The following is a 20,539-nucleotide window of genomic DNA, read 5'->3' on the forward strand; positions in this document are numbered from 1 at the left end:
TTACACAAAGCCACCCATGGCATTTTACCTTAGCTCTCTCTTATTCCAGAGCCCAGGCTTTAAACCTGTTTGTACTAAGATGGAAAAGAAATGTCATCCCAACATCAAGGAGCATAAGAATAGCTAGAAAAATGCAAGGTGGAAATGTCAGAAGAGAGTCTATTGTTGATTTTTTTGGTCATAAAACATCACAAAAAATTGTTCAGAAATTCCCACACTCTTAGCAATGTCCTCTGGGGAGCTGAGTCAGAGGCACCTGCCCTGTCTTTAGGAATAAGAAGAGTGTGGGGGAAGATTCTGTTGGTAAAACCATCCTTCAGCACTGGAGGTAGAATTAGAGGAAGATAATGATGGGCCAAGAGAAAATGGCAGGAGGAAGGCTGCCTAGCATTGAGAACAGGAGTGATGATCCTGGAGCCTGGGATACTTAGGCTTGAATCCTAGCTCCACTGTGGGTTTACTGTATGACCTTAGAAAAGTTACCTCCCCTCTCTGAGCTTTAGTTTTGGATAAGTATAAAAGGCAACAAGTGAAACTGACTCATTGGGTAGTTACAGGATTTAAAATGAGGGTGTTTGTGAGGGACTTGGCTTACATTAAGCATTTAATAAATATTGATTCTCCTCCTTCTTCCTGGGGATTAGAGGAAGCAAATTCACTCTGTTCAAATGCATGCAAAAGGTTTCAGACTTCTTTGTAACACTGAGGATCTTTGTTGGTGAATATGCAAACCAAAAATAAAAGAAAAGTTAAGAAACCTTGGTCAGTGGCATCCCTATCTCGTTTAAGATCAGCCTTATCTCCAGGGCTTTCCATCTTAGGAAAAAGGCAGAGGCTCCTGTTTGAGATGCTCTGTCTCTAGTGGAGGTGACCCCCCTCCTTCCGACTTCAGCCCATGCTGGGCAACCAGGGAGCTTGGCCTGAACATTCCTCCTTCTAGGGGCTCCCTTTGTCATTAGCACAGAAGCCAAAACTGAAAGGGAAGGAGGAAGGTTGGGGAGTGGGGAATGGCAGGATTGTAGCTTGGTCTTCCAGCACGCTGTGAAATGTGCAAAAAAGAGGGAAATTCTTAAAAATTCACCCTGATTTCAGAAGCCAGAAGCATTCTCTTCAAGAATCCAAGTAAGATCAATAACATATTGCTGCTGTTGTTTGGTCGCTAAGTCATGTCTGACTCTTTGCGACCCCATGGACTGCAGCACACCAGTCTCCCCTGTCCCTCACTACCTCCCAAAATTTGCTCAGATTCATGTCTTTTGAGTCAGTGATGCTATCTAACCATCTCATCCTCTGCTGCCCCTCTTCTCCTTTTTCCCAGCATCAAGGTCTTTCCCAATGAGTTGGCTCTTCACATCAGGTGGCCAAAACATTGGAGCTTTAGCTTCAGCATCAATCCTTCCAATGAATATTCAGGGTTGATTTCCTTTAGGATAGACTGGTTTGATCTCCTTGCAGTCCAAGGAACTCTCAAGAGTCTTCTCCAACACCACAGCTGAAAAGCATCAATTCTTCAGTGCTCAGCCTTCTTTTACTGTGATCATTTTATTAATACCCTCTCTCATCAATACAAGCTGATTACAGGTACAGCTCCTTAAGGTATTTACATTCTTAGCACATACCTTGCTTTTATTTGCCAGTTTAGGAAACAATTTTGGCTACATTTTTCAATTGCAATTGTTTCTTTGAACCCTGATGCTTTAGTCACTGCTCATCAAAGAGCTTTCATTAATTCGAATCTTCTGGCTGTTTCCATCTTAGAACACAGCACTGGAACACTCTTTCTTGAGTCCTCATTGGTGTTAACCTGGTGCCTCTCTCTCTGCCACAAGGTGCTGCAGGGGCTGGGGGAGCCCTCCCCATGGTTCATGTTCTGCTTTCCTTCTTTTCCCTCTCATATCACCCAAGGCAAACATCTCAAATGGACCATTTAACGCCCGCCCCCTCCCCACCCCGTCTTTCCTTCACCTCTGTTTGATCTCAGGCTTTAAAACAAAAACTGAGTCATTCAAATTGACTTATTTAAACTAACAAAATGCCAATCGCTAGAGTTGGTTTTCAATCGCTAAGTCATGTGCGACTCTGCTACCCCATGGACCCCATGCCAGTCCTTCACTGTCTGCTGGAGTTGGCTCAAACTCACATCTATTGAGTTGGTATAGAGATGGTCTTTATTACTGGGCAGAATAGAAAGAAGTAAAGTAATTCAAATGGATGTTTGTTTATTTAGTGCAGGAGGACTGACAGGTGGGGGATGGGAGTGGGGGTGGTTGAGGGGGGCAGGTTTGGGCTTTGGCTTTCTGTCCCCACCCACTTCACTCCTCTGCTCCTGGACCTTAAGACTTGCTCTCTGGGCAGGCAAGCTGATTATTTCTGTGGGAAGACAGTCTGCCACTTATTTGATCTACACTTTACTTCTTTTCTTTCCCCTCCCTCCTTTTTTTAAATTAATTAAATATCTTTAGATTTTATCCTGATTTTAGCTTGGGGCTAGAGAGTTGGTCTGGGACCCTCAGGCATTCGCATACCAAGGTTGGGTTGTGCGTGGATACCTATCAGACAGAAAGGCATCAGATGATGCTTTTCTAGATTAGACAAATACACACCAACCTACTTCAAAAAGCTTGTGTTTTCTCCAGCACACTCATCTCCTTAAACTTAACACCAGGCTTATGGAATACTGGGAATTTCATAGCATGTGCTGGGCTGTTCTTAGTCATTCAGTCATGTCCGACTCTTTGCAACCCTAGGGTCTGTAGCCGCCCCCCCCCACCACCACCCCACCTCTCCTGTACACGGGGATTCTCCAGGCAAGGATACTGAAGTGGGTTGCTATGCCCTCCTCCAGGGGACCTTCCCAACCCAGGGATCGGACCCGGGTCTCCCACATTGCAGGAGGATTCTTTACCATCTGAGCCACCGGGGAAGCCCATTTCATAGCATAGTTACAGGCTATAAAGTGATTCACTTTTTATTTTTTTATTTGTTTAGTTTTGGATATGCTTGATCTTCGTTGCTATGCACAGGCTTTCTCTAGTTGTGGTGCGCAGGCTTTGCATTGCAATGGCTCCTCTTGTTGCAGAGCATGGGCTCTAGGCATGCAGGCTTCAGTAGTTTCGACGCATAGGCTTAGTTGCCTCCACAGCATGTGGGATCTTCCCGGACAAGGGATTGAACCTGTGTCCTCTGCATTGGCAGGTAGATTCTTAACCACTGGACCACCAAGGAAGTCCTGAAAGTGATTCTTGACCCACAGGAAGAACTCAGAAAAGAACAGCCACACTGTCTTTGCCTTTCTAAGATGCCCAGACTGCTGTAGGAAGAACTCCCTATGGAATGAAAAACGATTCCACCATCACCAAGAATACATCAATTGTTGACTAAATAAATGATTTTCTTCTCTTACTATGCATGGGGTTCACCTGGGGTAATTATAGAAACACAATTGTCCAAACTCTGCCCCAGGTGTTCTGATTCAAGGGACCCACGCTTAAGTATGTGTAAAAAGTGTTTCAGGTGATTCTAATGAGTGGGCTGGTCTAGACCTCTTGGGCAGGCTTTCTGTTTTCCCAAGAAGATCCAGAATTACTTTAGAAGAAGCTAAAAAATAAATTTGTTGTTCCGTGGTCTCCACTGAAATTAGAACTATGTGATTGTGCTTTAACTAAATAATTATTTTATCATTAATGCTGTGTGAAACTCTGGACCTCAGTCTCCTCAACTGTACAATAGAGTCTTAGATTATGTCTAAATTATGTATTTTCAAAGATCTCTCCCAGTTTTGATTTTCTAGCATATTATGACCCTGAATTTGTTCGTCACTCAAATTCCTGAAGAGGATTACTGCTGGAAGAATTATGTAGGAATTTGAAAAAGGCTGAATAAATAGATAAATAATAAATAACAGCACTTTGTAGATCCAAATCTTAAAGCTGACTCCCTGAAGGGGCTGGTTAAGAATACAGACTTAATGGAGCTCAGCCTCTTGTGACCTTGGGCAGGTTACCTAGCTTTTCTGCCTCGATTTTCTTACCTGTAAAATGGAGTCAGTAATAGTACCAGCATCACAAAATTTTTGAGATTGAGTTAATCCATGTGAAGTACTTTGAACACTACTTGGCTACAAGTGCTAAATAACTATTATCTGTTATTATGATTTCAAGACTCTTTCCTTTTACTTCAGTTCATTTAACTACAACCAAAAACACCTCTCTACCTTCAGGTTCTACTATCCTATTAACTGCATAAAATTTATAACAAAGAGAAGAGCAAGCTCAACTGGTGTCGTGAAGGCACATCTGTTGCTGGAATCCTGTGAGAAAATCTTGAAGAGGGCAAAATCTAGGTGTGTGAGTTATCATGCCCCCACATGGGACTGCCATAAACTGCTTGCTCAAGAAAGAGAACAAAGGGGACTTCCCTGATGGTCCAGTGGCTAAGTCTCTGAGCTCCCAATGCAGGGGACCCAGGTTCAATCCCCATTCAGGGAACTAGATCCCACATGCTGCCATGGAAGATCCCTCATGCTACAGTGAAGATCAAAGATTCTGTGTTCTGCAACCAAGATCTGGTACAATCAAATAAATAAGTATTTTTTAAAAAGAAAGAAAACAAGGTCAGGCTCCCCACAAGACTGTTATCCTAAGATTTTAATTGTGTTCTTAGACTCATCTTTCCCTGAGAGAATCAAGCATTCTCTCTAAAATCACAGAGAACAGGATCACCTCAGGTTCTGCCACACACTCAGCGCTTCTACAATGCTACAAGAGACACAGGGCATGGTCTGGGGATCCTGATTCCAAGACCGGGACCATGTTCTCTAATGCAGTGCATGCCCTGACTCTTCTACCTCTCATTTGTCTTCCTATTCAGGATTATAATTCTGAAAGAGTCACCATGACCATTTATAGAAGCAAGATTTCACTTCTCTCCTGCCACATCTATTATAGCTGTGGATTTTTCTTCTGAAACCAGAGAAAACAAGTCCAATGCTTGGAGTAATCCCTCTTCAAGTGAGTCAAAATAGGACCCTTTTTGATTCATGCAGGAAGACAAAGCAGGAGGCAATGACAGACTCACACAAGGGTTTCTTATCTTAAGACATAGTACAGTTCTCTTCTTTGGCTTTCCTATTGTCTTCCAAATGTGGGTTGGTATGTGAGCATTCATTTGGCAAGCAGCAGAAGCCCCAGGCTGGGTCAGCCTATTGGTTTCCAGTCTTGCCTCTGCCTTGTCCTTACCACCCACTCTTAAAGCCTTGCTTCTTTGGCCGTTTTACAGGATGGGTGGTGGTCTGAGGGCTCCCTCCTCAGCAAAGTCTGTTTAAACATGACTTTTGGTCAATCTACTAAACATGTGTCTATTTCTTAAAGTTAATTATTTTTTAATTTACGTTTTTAGCTGCACTGGGGTCTTTGTTGCTGCTCGCAGGCTTTCTCTAGTTGCAGCAAGCTTCCTCTAGTTGCAGCAAGCTTCTCCTAGTTGCAACAAGCTTCCTCTAGTTACAGCAAGCTTCCTCTAGTTGCAACAAGCTTCCTCTAGTTACAGCAAGCTTCCTCTAGTTGCAACAAGCTTCTTCTAGTTGCAACAAGCTTCCTCTAGTTGCAGCAAGTTTCTCTAGTTGCAACAAGCTTCCTCTAGTTGCAACAAGCTTTCTCTAGTTGCAGCAAGCTTCCTCTAGTTCCAACAAGCTTTCTCTAGTTGCAACAAGCTTTCTCTAGCTGTGGTGTGAGAGCTTCTCATTGCAGCAGCTTCTCATTGCCGAGCCCAGACTCTTAAGCATGTGGTCTTCAGTAGTCATGACTCATGAGCTTAATTGCCCCGAGACAGGTGGGATCATCCCGGACCAGGAATCGAACCTGTGTCCTCTGCATTGGCAGGCAGATTCTTAACTACTGGACCACCAGGGAAGTCCAGTATTTGTCTATTTTTGTTGGTCTTTTGGTACCAGCTTTTGGTTTCATTGATTTTTCTCTATGATCTTTCTTGTCTCTATTTCATTGAATTTTGATGCTAGTCTTTATTATATCCTTCCTTCTGCTTGTTTAGACTTGTTCTTCTTGTTCCAGTGTCTTATTGTTGAAGTTCAGGTTACTGACTTGAAATCTTTCTCCTTTCTTAATATAAGTGTTCATCACTATACATCTCCCTTTAAGGAGGGCTTTAACTGAATTCTATACATTTCAATGCATTGTGTGTTCATTTGCATTCATCCCAAAGGATTTTCTGATTTCTTTTGATTTTTCCTTTGACCCATTGGTTATTTAGGAGTATTCTGTTTAAATTCCACATATTTCTTGAGTTTCCCCAATTTTTCCCTGCTGATGATTTCTAATATCATTTCATTGTAGTCAGCGGCCACACTTTGTATGATTTCTCTCCTTTTAAGTTTATTGAGGTTTGTTTAGTTTGTTCTATGACTGCCATAACAAAATAGTATAGACTGGGTAGCTTAAAACAAAATGAATTTGTTTCCTCAGTTCTGGATGCTGGGAAATCTACATTCAAGGTGTTGGCCTGTTTAGTTCCTGATGAGAACCATCTTCCTGGCTTGTAGATGGCTTCCTTTTCACTGTGTCCTCACACAATAGAGAGAGAGAGAGATAGCACCAGCTCTCAGGCATTTCTTTTGATTTTACTTCTAGTTTCATTGAGATATAATTGACGAACAGCACTATATAACTTTAAGGTGCATAGTATGATGATTTGAATTACATACATCATGAAATGATGTCCACTATATGTTTAATGAACATCCATCATCTCATATAGATACAATATTAAAAAAAATAGAAAAAATTTTTCTTATGGTGAGAACTCTTAAGATTTACTCTTAACAACTTTTTGGAGAAGGAAATGGCAACCCACTCCAGTACTCTTGCCTGGAAAATCCCATGGACGGAGGAGCCAGGTAGGCTACAGTTCATGGGGTCGCAAAGAGTTGGACACGACTGAGTGAAAAAAAAAAAAAAAAGATTTACTCTTAACAACTTTTATTGATAACATATAGCAGTATTAATTATATTTATCATGTACATTACATCCCTAGTACTTATTTATCTTATAGCTGGAAGTTTCTACCTCTTGACCACTTTCATCCAATTTCCCCTCCCCCCATGCCCTGCCTCTCAAAACCACAAATCTGATCTCTTTTTCTATGAGTTTGTTTTTTCTGTTGTTTTTGAAATATAACATTATGTTAGTTCCTGCCACAGGACACAGTGATTCGATACTTCTGTACATTTCAAAAGGATCATGTAATAAGTCTAGTTACGATCTGTCACCATACAAAGATATTACATAGTTACTGACTACATACCCCACACTGTACATATCATTCCCATGACTCATTTATTTTGCAACTGGAAGTTTTTACCTCTTAGTCTCACTCACTCATCTGTTTTTTTTCTCTTTCCACCTTCCTCTCCTCTGGGAACCAGCTGTTTTTTTCTCTGTATCTATAGCTGTTTCTGTTTTATAATGTTTTCCATTTGTTTTGCTTTGTTAGATTCTACATATAAGTGAAATCATACAGTATTTGTCTAAATTATTTCACTTAACATAATACCCTCTGGGTCCATCCATGTTGTTCCAAGATTTCATTATTTTTTATGGCTGAGTAATACTCTATTGTGGGCTTCCCTGGTGGGTCAGATGGTAAAGAATCTGCCTGCAACTCAGGGGACTCGGGTTCAATCCCTGGGTTGGGAAGGTCCCCTGGAGAAGGGCATGGCAACCCATTCCAATATTCTGGCCTGGAGAATCCCCATGGACAGGAGAGCCTGGCAGGCTACAGTCCCTGGGGTCACAAAGAATCAGACATGACTGAGCAAAGTAACACCACATCTTCTTTATCCATTCATCTATCAATAAGCCCTTAGGTTGCTCTCCTATCTTGGCCACTGTAAATAATGCTGGAGTGAACATAGGGCTGCTTATCTTTTCAAATTTGTGTTTTCATTTTCTTTGGATGGAGCTGCTGGATCATACAGCAGTTCTATTTTAATTTTTTGAGGAGTCTTCAGACTGTTTTCCATAGTGACTGCACCAATTTACATTCCCATCAATAGTGTTCCAGAGTTCCCTTTTCTCCACAGTCTCACTGACTTGTTATTTGTTGTCTTTTGGATACTGGCCATTATGACAGAAGTGGGGTGATACCTCATTGTGGTTTTGATTTGTGTTTCCCTGATGATTAATGATAGTATCATCTTTTCATGTGCCTGTTGGGAAAAATGTTCAACAAAGTGGATATAGAGGGAATATATTACAACACGGTAAAGGCCAAATATGACAAGCCCATGGCCGGCACTATACTTAACAGTGAAAAGTGGAAAACATTTTTTTCTAAGATCAGGAAGAAGACATGGATGCACTGTCACCACTTTTATTCAACATAGTATTGGAAGTCCTCACCACTTCTAATAGCATCAGTGAGAAAAAGAAATAAAAAGACTCCAAATTGAAAAGGGAGAAGTGAAACTGGTCACTGTTTACAGATGACATGGTACTATACACAGAAAATCCTAAAGACACCACCAAAAAAAAAAAAAAACAAACTAGAATTCATCAATGAATTCAATAAAGTTGAAGGACACAAAATTAATATACAGAAACCTGTTGCACTTCTATACACTAACAGCAAACTGTCAGAAACAGAAATTAAGAATACAGTGCTACTTACAATCACATCAAAAAGAACAGAATACCTAGGAATATATCTAACTAAGCAGGTTAAAAACCTGTATGTTGATGAAAGAAGACAACACAGTTGGAAAGACATACCATAATCATGCATTGGAAGAATTAATATCTTTAAAATGGTCATACTACCCAAGGCAATCTACAGATTTAATGCAATCTATCAAAAATACCAATGCCATTTTTCATAGAACTAGAAGAAATAATTCTAAAATTTGTATGAAACCATGAAAGACAATATCCACAACAATCCTGAGAAAGAACAAAGCTAGAGGTGTCATGCTTCCTGCTTATAAACTGTACTACAAAGCTATAGTAATCAAAACAATATGGTATTGGTACAAAAATATACTCAGATCAATGGAACCAAATAGAGAACCCAGAAATGAACCCACACTTATATAAGCAAACTATCTGTGACATAGGAAGCAAAACTATACAATGGACAAAAGACAGCCTCTTTAATAAATGGTGCTGGGAAAAGTGGACATTTGCATGCACGTGATTCAAATTGAGTTATTCTCTCACAACATATACAACAATAAATTCAAAATGGATTAAAGACTTAAGTATAAGACCTCAAACCATAAAACTTCTAAAAAAAAAAAAGTAGGCAATATGCTCTTTGACATTGGTATTTCTTCTTATAAACATACTAATCCTATCGGATCAGGGTCCCACCTATGACCTCATTTAACCTTAATTGCTTCCTGACTTCAAAATAGTCCTACCTTGGGGGGTTAGACATTTAACATATGAATTTGGGGTTGGACATAATTCAGCCCATAGCAGTGACCTAGCATATGGTTTATCCTGGAGAATGTTCCATGTGCACTTGGAACACTTGTTGAGTAGAGTGCTCTCTAGATGTCTGTTAGGTCTAATTGGTTTATAGAGTTGTTAAGGTCTTCTACTTCCTTGTAATCTCTATGGGATATTGAATCCTTAAGTCAGCTCTGAAGAATACTTCAGCTGTGTGAAGCCTGCAGTAGTTTAACTTCTAAAAGATTGTTTATATCTGTGTAATCATAGCATCTCTGTAAAGCAGATAGCCAGTGATGTTAGTAAAATACTTTTTATAAGTGGACAAGTGGAGGCCTGGAGTGATTAACTGATGGACCCAGGATCACAGTGAGTGAATAGCTGAGCAGAGACAATGTCAAGTCTTTCGGCTGCTCCTACTGTTGCCTTTCCATCAGGCTAAACTGCATTCCTTATGAACCAGTTATAAGGTAGCAGATATGCATTGTGTGTGTGTGTGTGTGTGCGTGTGTGCGTGTGTGAGTACATGAGCAACAGAGAGAGACAAAGTACACTAAGCAGCCTTAAATTTCTGTTTATCCTAGAGCCACAGTCGAGTTTAATCATTCTTGGAATTCTTGTACATGAACAGGGTGTAGTATGCACTCATTATTTACACAACATTCTCCTCTCCCTCTTGCCCGAGGGAGAAAGGGGCTTTCTCTGGAGCCAGTAGAGACCCTCCCCCAACCCCTTATCTTTCCTAGCTGGAAGCCCACACACGTCTGCTGCCTTCTTGGGCGATGCTATGGACGTGACCTGGGTGTCAGACTGACTGTCAATAAGGTAGATAAGCTGCACACAGCTTCTCTGTTCTGTGCTTCCTGCCTTTGCTCGTTCTCACCTGACTGTCGACATAGTAGGCACTCAATCAATATTTATTGATTTGGTTTGCAATGAGGCGGGCTGAGTTGTACCCTAGTTAATGAACTAGTGATTCAGCGAGAGGAGGAGCTGACAGAGACCCAGGGAGACTCCTGGAGAAGAGTGGTACATGAAGCCCGAGAGGAAATGAGAAGCAGCACAGGATCGCTGCATGAGTGGGACACCTGGACTCCCGTCCTGCCGCTGAGTTTCATCACCTCCCAGGGAGCCGCAGCCTCTGTCTCCTTGACTGTTATTATATGTAGGTGCTCCGTCAAATGGGCTCCAGGGTTTATTTTGCCTCAACATCTTTCTCATTCTGTGAAATGCTTTATTCTTTTGTTCACTTACTTTCGTGCTCTGGTCCAACAAATATTTATAAAGCACCTATTTACAAATATTTATAAATATAATATTTATAAAGCACTTAGGTGGTGAGCACCAAGTAGACCTGGGCTGAGAGATGAGGCGGGAGATGCAGAAATAAATAATGAATCACTGCAGCCTTTGAACCCACTTTGATGAGTGGAGGGAGAGGATGGAAGATAGACATCCATATGGAAAACAAATACTGGGCAAGATGAGGTTGATGGCTCTTGAGGTAAGTCCCAAGCACATTCCTGATTAGATGGTGCACTCCTCAGGAGCCTGGGAAACTGAGGCCATGCCAAGGGGGAGCTAGGAGGTAGAGCATGGTTCTTGAATGGGTAGAAGGGCTCAATGGGATTCTCTTGAGCATTGATTACTATTTGAGGAGATCATGAAGCCCCTCTCACCTGCCCACTGGAGACGCGAAGAGTGGATGCATTCTGTATCTTGGGTTGAGGGGAGAACCCACATGGAGGTGTTTCAGCTATTGGCCCCATCCATCAAATAGGTCAGCAGCAGTCTCTGAGACCGGCTGCCCCAAGGGGGCCCGTGGTCCTCCACAGCCCTGGCATAGTCCCAGTGCTTCCTGACCTGCAGCTGAGCACACGGCTTCTCTGCAGCTCAGCTCAGCTCCATGCCTGCTGATCACAGAGCCCACAGGCCAAACAGCTCATGCAAATGTCCAACAGAGCTTGCAAACAAAACCAAAACTGTGAAAGGAAATGAAAGAAATACTGAGTCATGCAGTCTCCCGTGCAGCCTGAAGAACCTCGCCGCTGCCGTGGGTGACAGCGGGCCATGCACAGCTCCCACTTCCTGGGCTCTGAATGACAGGAGTGCAGAGTACATTCACCGCATTGCTGTTTGCATCAGACCAGGGAGCGGAAAGTCTCCCCTCAATCTGGCACACAGCCCAAAAGAGATGCAACAAGGGCGTGAGTGAAACCCTACAATGTCAGTGAAAATGACAACAACATGGATTCCACTTATACGAGGTACCTAGAGTAGTGAAATTCATAGAGTCAGAAAGTGCACTGGTAAATGCCAGAAGTGTGGGAGACAGAGGGGAAATGGGGAGTCTGTGTTTAATGGGGACATAGTTTCAGTTTAAGAAAGTGAAAAATTCAGGAGACAGATGATGGTGAGAGCTGCACAACAATGGGAATGTACTTAGCGCCTCTGAACTGTACAGTTAAATATGGTTAAAATAGTATACTGTATATTATATGACTTTTACTGCAATAAAAAGAGTTTTAAAAAAGAAAATGACAACAGCACCACTAGACGTATTGCTGGCTGTGTGCCAGGCAGTGTATTAAGCACTTAATGTACATTATCTTACTTTGTTCTCAATCCTATGAGGTGGGGCTGTTGTCCCTGTTTTTAGTGATGGGAAGAGTGAGACCTGGAGAATTTAAGCAAACAGCACAATATTTAAAATCTAGACAGAGTAAAACTCCTAAAGACACCTTCCTAACTATTACTCAGGATTGTACTTCTCATGACTCTGTTTTACCACACGTGAAAAATTAAGTCATGGAACCCACACGTTGGAACATCTTTCCCTTCCTATGGCTTGAGTTTTGTTCTGAAGTTTTGGGTGTTTCTGAAACATGTCTGTTGGATGTGTGTTTTTTAATATTGTAAGCCTCCGCAAATCCTTGATGGAAGCAGGCACACCATAAAGCACAATTAAATGAAAAGGCAGCAGAACACACACAGCGATCATGGGAATGACTCCGATCTCCGTCTGGGGTGGGGGCTGTGGGCGTTGTCTTCACGGCTGGCAGACAGAAGGTTGTCTGAACTTGGTTATGAGAGCCAGCAGAGTGAGCTTGAAGAGAAAGATAAACATACAACAACTGTTCAAAGCTTCAGGTGTTATGATTGCTAATTGGGAAAGACTCTACATGATACCCGCTGGTGTATAGGAATTTCATTCCCAGGGTAAGTGACTCAGGTAACTCTGGGGCTCTGTTCCTTCAGATTTTCCCGTAATGAGAATTCATAAGAATTGTAGTGTCCCCGCTCGTCAGGAGCGGGCGTGCCTCAGAGTTGTAACCCAGGGCAACTAAAACAGCTTTATCTCTAAACATCTTCAGGAGGACTCTTCATACAAGCAACCTCTCTTTCACTCTCTCTCTCTCTCTCTCTCTCACACACAGTCTCAGGCATTTCACACACAGCCTACATTCTCGCGTGCCCCCAGACACATATACCCTTGAACACGTTCTGGCTGATGACACGCTTGCTGCCTACGTGCAAAAACACACAGCGGCTCACGTGACACTCACACATCCACATGCACTCATACTTTCCCTCTCTCTCTCTCTGTCTCTCTCTCTCACACACACACTCAGTCTCTCACCTGCGCAACATGCTTCTGGCAGAGCACCCGCAGCTGTGCTAACCTGCCCGCCTTTGTCTCCAGGCCTGGCCCCAGCAGCATTTTCCCAGGCCCATGCTTCCTTCAGCCGCTGCCTCCCCGTTTCCCCCTGAGGTGGTCACTGGGCCCTGATTCAACGCCTGTGTGTATCTGGGCCTGGGGGCTGCCCGGCGAACATTGGTTGAGATGACCCCTCCCAGCCGTGTCCCTCCCCCGCCAGCCCCCGACACTGTGGGCCCCCTTCTGGTTTCTCCCTGTTGTGGAGAAGCGCGCTGTGGTGGGCCAGCCTTTGGGAAACACCCGGCCTGGGTGCAGCCACAGCTCCCGGTGCTCGGGTGAGCCGGGTGAGCCGCTCTATTGCAGGTCCGTGTAAGGAGTCGTCCAGTGTCACAGCCCCTGCTGGATGTGAACACGCCGTCCCGACAGCGTCCTTACCAGTTGTAAGATGCCTCTCCTGACTCCTCATTCCCGCTGGCAACCTTTACTTCCAAGTGAGTCAGCTTCGTGTCCTTGTTGCTCCAAAAATTTTTTAAAAACAAAAGAGGCGCCAAGATACCCCGCAGATTACCCTCACAAGAAAGCACCTTTATGCTGCTTCTAATAAACGAATGCCTGAGGAGAAAATGCTTTTCAAACCTTTGTTTTTATGTGTAAGAAATTCAAGAGTGGGTGGACGTTGTGAATGACAGTGTAGGCTACCAGTGTTCTCAGAGGTTTTTGCCACAAACAGCCGTTCTGAAGACCCTGAAACAATACCCTCCTGCCCCAATTCTGCTCACTTCTTCCTGGAGCTATTTAATGATGCTAGGTAAGTACTGACTTTGATATGAAAAACTTGAAATACCAGAATTTCTCAGGAGAGGAAAACAGCAGAAAGAGGAAAGCTGTGGATACTGAATGTAAAATATCTCTTTTCACAATTTTGTTGTGCGTGGTCCCTTTAAATATCTTCCCAGAAATATCATTTCTTCAGCATCTACTATGTCCCAGGTATTACATATTTAGTATCTAACATGCCTCATCTTTCTTCTCCCTTCTAGCAATTGTAGGTGTGTCATTCATGTTATAATCTACTTGATGTTTATCTCCAGGAGGCAAAGGGCCGTGTCTGCGCTGTTTGCTCTTGTACCACCATGTCTTGCATTGTATCTGACTCATGGTTAAATACTGATTGAATAAATGAATGAATGAGCCACAGTCCTTGGAGCAAAGCAGCAAATGAGGCACTATTATCTCATTTTACAGATAAGGAAATGGATGCTTAGAAATCTGAAATGGGGACTTCCCTGGTGGTACAGTGAATAGAAATCTGCTTGCCAACGCAGGGGACACAGGTTCAATTCCTGATCTGGGAAGATTCCACATCCCTTGTAGCAACTAAAGCCTGTGTGCCCCAACTGCCGACCCTGTGCTCTAAAAGCCCACGCACTCTTCAACAAGAAAAACCACGGCAATGAGAAGCCCGAGCACCGCAACAAAGAGTAGCCTCAGCTTAATGCAACTAAGGAGAGCCTCAGTACAGCAGTGAAGACCCAGCGCAACCAACAATAAATAAATTAATTAAAAAGGAAAAGAAAACTGAAATGATTTTCCAAGGAGATACTCCTCTGTGGTGCTGGGAACCAAACCCAAATCCATTGATTCCAAACACCTTTGCTCTCGTAGCTACAAAAGCCACTGTTAAGACTATCCAATGGAGTGTCTCCCCTCTGTTGCCTCCTGTGGGTTGCACGACCAGAGGGTTCTTGTTGAACGAACAGTGGGCTGTTTTGCTCCTTCAGCTGGTCCCTAGGCTCCCTGGGAGGTAGTTTCTTTTCCTTTTAGCTTCTCACTCATTTACATTGTCCTGTCTTACTCTTCCTTGCCTTTGTCTCCTCAGTCCTTTTCTTTTTGCTCTGAGCAGAGGGCCCACTTCAAGAAAACTGCATCTGTTCCTCTTGGGTCCTTCTGCGTTCTAGCTCCTTCCTCTGTTCCAGGAGCCTCCGCTGAGAAGCAGTCAGGGATGAACACCACCAGGGATGTTTCATATCATTCACAGTCACTCTGTGAATGATTGTAAATTTGGGGGCAGTAGGTGTTCTCATCCTACTTGAATTCAGTCTGAATCTGCCCCTATTGACCACTCCCACCAGAAACCCCTTGTGCTCCCGATTCCCCCCTCAGCCCATCTCCTTCACAGCCTCTTCTGCCCAAACGGTGGTGATCCAGGGCTCTCATTTCATCCCCAGGAGTCTCCCTGGGCACCTCAGCCGCTGTCTGGTGGTTTGGCCTCATCTTTATCCAGAGCCTCTTGATGTTAGCAGGCAGGAGGCTGGGCTGCGGGAGCCTGGTGATGACCCAGACTCCTGATTCTGTTTGGGGCAGGAGATGCATTCTGATTCAGTGCAGGCTGTCCCAGGTCTCACACCCGCAGGATGGGGCACTGTGTCATAGGCTGATATCCCCCAATACCGAGCACTTCCAAGCTCCAGACTGGAACAGCCAACTGCCCACCATGGAAGCGGCTTCTGTACCTTTGACCGCAGCCATCACCTGGCATGCCACCCAGAACTCCCTTCAGGGAAGGACTTTCTGCTGCAGTAGCAGGAATGCTATCTGCCTCCAGCTCTCAGCTGTCAGCCCCTTCCAGGATGGCCTCAGCTGGAAAGAACCTCCTTGTCCAAGTTCATGTAGCTTCTTGAGGCGGCCTGCGTCCAATCACTGATCAGAGTGGGAATATAAAGGCTCATCCTCCTGGCCCTAGTTGGAACAGCTCTGAAAGGCCATCCGAGTTCTGGGACTCCCAGAGGGGTGAGCTGATGTACCCTTTATCTCTTGCTGCATCACAAACCACCCCAGAATGGAATATGGCTTCAAACAATGACATTCACTTCGCTGATGCATCTGGGCCAGTTCCATGTAGGGGATGGACAAAGAGGTTCGTCTCTGCTCCACTCGGTGTCTGCTGGCCTGGCTTGGAGCTGGGCCTGGGTACATTGCAAAGTTCACTGCCTCACGCACGTGTCTGGCATGTGGACTGTGCATACTCACATTGCTGGGGGCCGGAACCCCTGGCTTCCTGGGCATTTTGTTCTCCATACGATCTCTCCATGTGCCTTCTCCGGCACAAAGGCACCAGGGAAGCCAGACTTCTTACTTGGTGACTCGGTGCTCCTAAAATACATACCCCAAGAGAAGAAGCCAGGAAGAAGCCATATTACCTTTTGTGACCTAGCCCCCGAAGCCGTGTAGTATCACTCTGATTGAGCAGTTACAGGAGTCCACCCAGGTTCAAGAGTGTGGAGTGTGGACCCCACCTCTCCACAGAGGAGCATCAGCGTCACACTATAAGAAGGACACATAGACTGGGGTGTAAGTTGGTGCAGCCGAGAGTATAACCTGCCGTGGCCACAGCTGTGTCTAGGTGGGCCCTGCATCGCTATCTTTCCCTCTGCCTGTTGCTGTCTTTTTCCCCTCCCGTCTGTGACGTAGCCATCAAAAGCACACCTGCAAAACTATCCTGCCCACTAAACTGTGTCTCAGAGCCTGCTTCCCAGGAACTCGACCTGTAAGACTAGTCCCCCAAAGCCAACATGTTCAAGGCAGAGTTGTCATCTTCCTGACCCGTCTGCTTCATGCCTGACCTCAGTGGATGACACCTCCATGCCCTCAGGCACTCTCCACATTCTGTCTCTCCCAGACATCTTTCGTACATGTCCGTTCATCTTTCATATGTGTCCCTCCTTCCCCAGGCCACCCTCAACCAGCCGCCCCCATCAGTACAGCATCCCGTGACGGGTCCTCCGTACTCCCTGCAGCCTCAACTCCACTTGTGGCCAGGATGCTCTAAGTCTCATATTTGATGACTCCTTTGCCATTGCCCATGTCATAAAGCTAGACTTCTTAAGTTGACCCGCAGCATCCTTTGTAACTAGATTTTGCCTTCCTTTGAAGTCCGCATTTTTTTCTTTCTTTTTTTAAAAGGAATTTTTATTAATTTATTGGCTGTGTTGGGTCTTCATGGCTGAGTGGGTTTTTCTATAGTTTCAGGGAGCAGAGGTTACTCTCTAATTCTGGTGCATGGGCTTCTTGTTGCCATGGCTTCTCTGGCTGTGGAGCCTGGGCTCTAGGACACAGGCTCAAAAGCTGTGGTTACAGGGGCTTTAGCTGCTCCACATCATGTGGGAATCTTCCTGGACCAGGGATCAAACCCATGTCTCCTGCATTGGCAGGCGGATTCTGAGCCACCAGGGAAGTCCTGAAGTCCACATTTCTTAACCCTGCCCATCACACCCCTTCTGAGTTTCTTTCAGCTCTGTTATGAGCACGGTAAAATTTCTCTGCCCTTTCTGGGATGTTCTTCCTGGGTGGACAGCACCCTCCTTCTACTACACCTCCAGACCTCCCTACATTCTTGTTCTCGGGTTTGGGCTCAAGTTTCATTTCTTCTAGCAAGTCCTCCCTGACCCCTAGACTGCGTGAGGGGCCCTGACCTGAGCTCCTGGAGTGCCCCTCCCACCCTAGCACAGCCACACCTCGTGGAAATCTCGTGTGTGACCACCTTCCCTGAAGTATAGATGTTCCACCAGGTCCGTGACCATGTCATCTTGTCACCAGTGTAGCCAAGACACAGCCCAGCACACGGGGTGGGACTGGAGCAGCCTGCTGTGTGCATAGAACAGGTCGTGCACAGATCAGCTCCAAGGGGCTCCATCTGTATAAGCTACACTGTGGACACAGGTCTAGTGTCTAGGATTCAGAACTTCCACTGCTGCAGCCAGTGTTCGATTCCCGGTCAGGAAAGGGATGATTTTGGGGGGGGCTTCCCTGGTGGCTCAGATGGTAAAGAATCTGCCTGCAGTGAAGGAGCCTTGGGTTCAATCCCTGGGTTGGGAAGATCCCCTGGAGGAGGGCATGGCAACTCACTCCAGTATTCTTGCCTGGAGAATCCCCATGGACAGAGAAGACCGACTACAGTCCATGGGGTTGCAAAGAGTCAGACACGACTGAGCAACTAAGCACAGAATTATGCAGTGCCCACCAAAACATACATGTGGCTCAGCTGAAAGCTTTAATTGTATGATCCAGTGAGTAGATGTATTATACTATCTTTGGTCCTCTCTGCTAATCAGTGAATTTATATTTGGCAAAAGGAAAATAATCTGATTTTGTGGGGTTTTTTTCAAATGCCAAAGAATGCAACATTTGCAACTAGAATAAAAAATGCAAAAACCTAATGTAACAGTTCTCAATCCTGGATGCCCAGTAAAATCACCTGAGGAGCTCTGGAAAAATACTGATGCCCGGGCCTCACCAGGTTTTTGAAAAAGAATCTCTGGGTTGGGGCCCAGCAGTGGAATGTTTTTAGTTTGCCCCAGCTGTCTTTCAGGTGCAGCCAAGGTTGAGAGACTCTGGCCTAAGGAGCATCCAAGCACATCCAAGGAGCTTAAGACACCCACCTGGCAATCATTAACCTCACTCTTTAAACACCTTGTTCAGGAGCCACAGAGCTGAGCACCTATGATGAAAACCTTGTTGGGCTGAATGTCTGATTTGCTAGTTTCTGGACCTCAGATGGAGAGTTGAGTTTGTCAGATACATCAGTTACAGCACATTGCCTTTGTTGGCCCAGGCAAGGCCCTCTTGTCTAAGCATCTCCCCATCACTACAGCTGCTGCTGCTGCTGCTGCTAAGTCGCTTCAGTCGTGTCCGACTCTGCGCGACCCCATAGGCGGCAGCCCCCCAGGCTCCTCTGTCCATGGGATTCTCCAGGCAAGAATACTGGAGTGGTTCCCTGACTGCAGACAACCATCCTAATACATTGGATATATATACAAATATTTGCTTGTGTTTATGTACATTTTTGTAAAAATGTGTTTCACTGGTTTTTACACCTGTACTTTTGTTTTATGTAAATATATTGTACTCTTGACTCATTCTGACTGTTCATTTTTTTCACTCCATCCATGTTGCTTTGAATCTTCCCTGTAGCTCAGACAGTAAAGAATCTGCCTGCAATGCAGGAGACCCAGGTTCAATCCCTGGGTCGAGAAGATCTTCTGGAGAAGGGAATGGCAATCCACTCCAGTATTCTTGCCTGGAAAATCCCATGGACAGAGGAGGACCCTGGCGGGCCAGTCCATGGGGTCGTAAAGAGTTGGACATGACTAGGTGACTAACACTACCACTACTGCTATATTGCTTTGGGTACATCATGTCTGGCGTTCCTAACTCCTGCAGAGGCTGCCAGTCTGTGCTTGCACCACATTTCCCCATCCGCACCCCCAGTGCTATTCACCCACATTGCTCCCAGCTCCCCAGCACCCCCACACTGCAGGATCCATCCTTGTGAATGTCTCCTTGTGTGGCCTGTGTGAGAACTTATCCGAGACAAGCATCGTCTCTGATCTATTAGCTGTATCCTTCAGGTCTTATTGTTGTTGTTGTTTAGTCATTAAGTCGTGTCTGACTCTTTGTGACCCTGTGGACTGTAGCTAGGCTCCTCGGTCCATGAGGTTTACAAGGCAAGAATACTGGAGCTGGTTGCCGTTTCCTTCTCCAGGGAAACTTCCTGACACAGAGATGGAACCCACATCTTCAACTTGTCAGACAGATTATCACTGACCCACCAGGGAAGCCCCTCATGTCTCATTGCTCATGTGTTCTTACATGACGGGTACTTTCACACTAATACATACCAAAAAGAAAAATCCAAGTGATTCATAATACATTGACTTTAATAATGTTGCCCAAGTCACATGTTTAAGTGGCTATAAGTAAACAACCTAATATACCCCTAATGCCTCTGAAAGAGTTAGGAATCTTGGGATCTCAATGTCATTTAACCCCTATACTGTATCAGGCTGAGTTTTTTTTCCTTTGCTGTTCCATGAGGCTTACAGGTTCTTAGTTCCGTGGTCAGGGATTGAACCCGGGCCCTCAACAGTGAAAGGGTGAATCCTAACCATCAGACTGCCAGGGAATTCCTTATCAGGTTAAATTTTAACAGGTGAAGTGGTCTCCAGTGGGGACCATCAGATCACCCTGAATGAAACCTCAGTGAAATATAAGTCTTGGTTTGTCCCAAAATGCCTTTGGGTAAGACATTCAATTCTGTGGATCTTAGTTGAACCTCTTATGAGTTCAAAAGGGGCAAGCACTAAATTTGGTTCAAGAAACCAGGCTGTATGCGTTAAGCCTAACCTCTGTTGACAAAACCAGGCAGAATCAGATGTCCTGGTTTGGGAAAGAACGAAATTTTGCTGCAACTCTGCTTTTTATCATCAGCATTGTAAGTCAAATGGAATGTTTAGAGAAAACTTCAATATTTAATTGGCAAATATCCTGAGAGGTAGCAGATCACGGAAAATCCTTTGTACAATAGCTATGTTGTGTGATGCACTGATATCCATGAGATTTCCAAGCCAAATTTCTTGTTTTAAA

The sequence above is a fragment of the Dama dama genome, chromosome 21, assembly GCF_033118175.1.
Source record: "Dama dama isolate Ldn47 chromosome 21, ASM3311817v1, whole genome shotgun sequence".
Taxonomy (NCBI): Eukaryota; Metazoa; Chordata; class Mammalia; order Artiodactyla; family Cervidae; genus Dama; species Dama dama.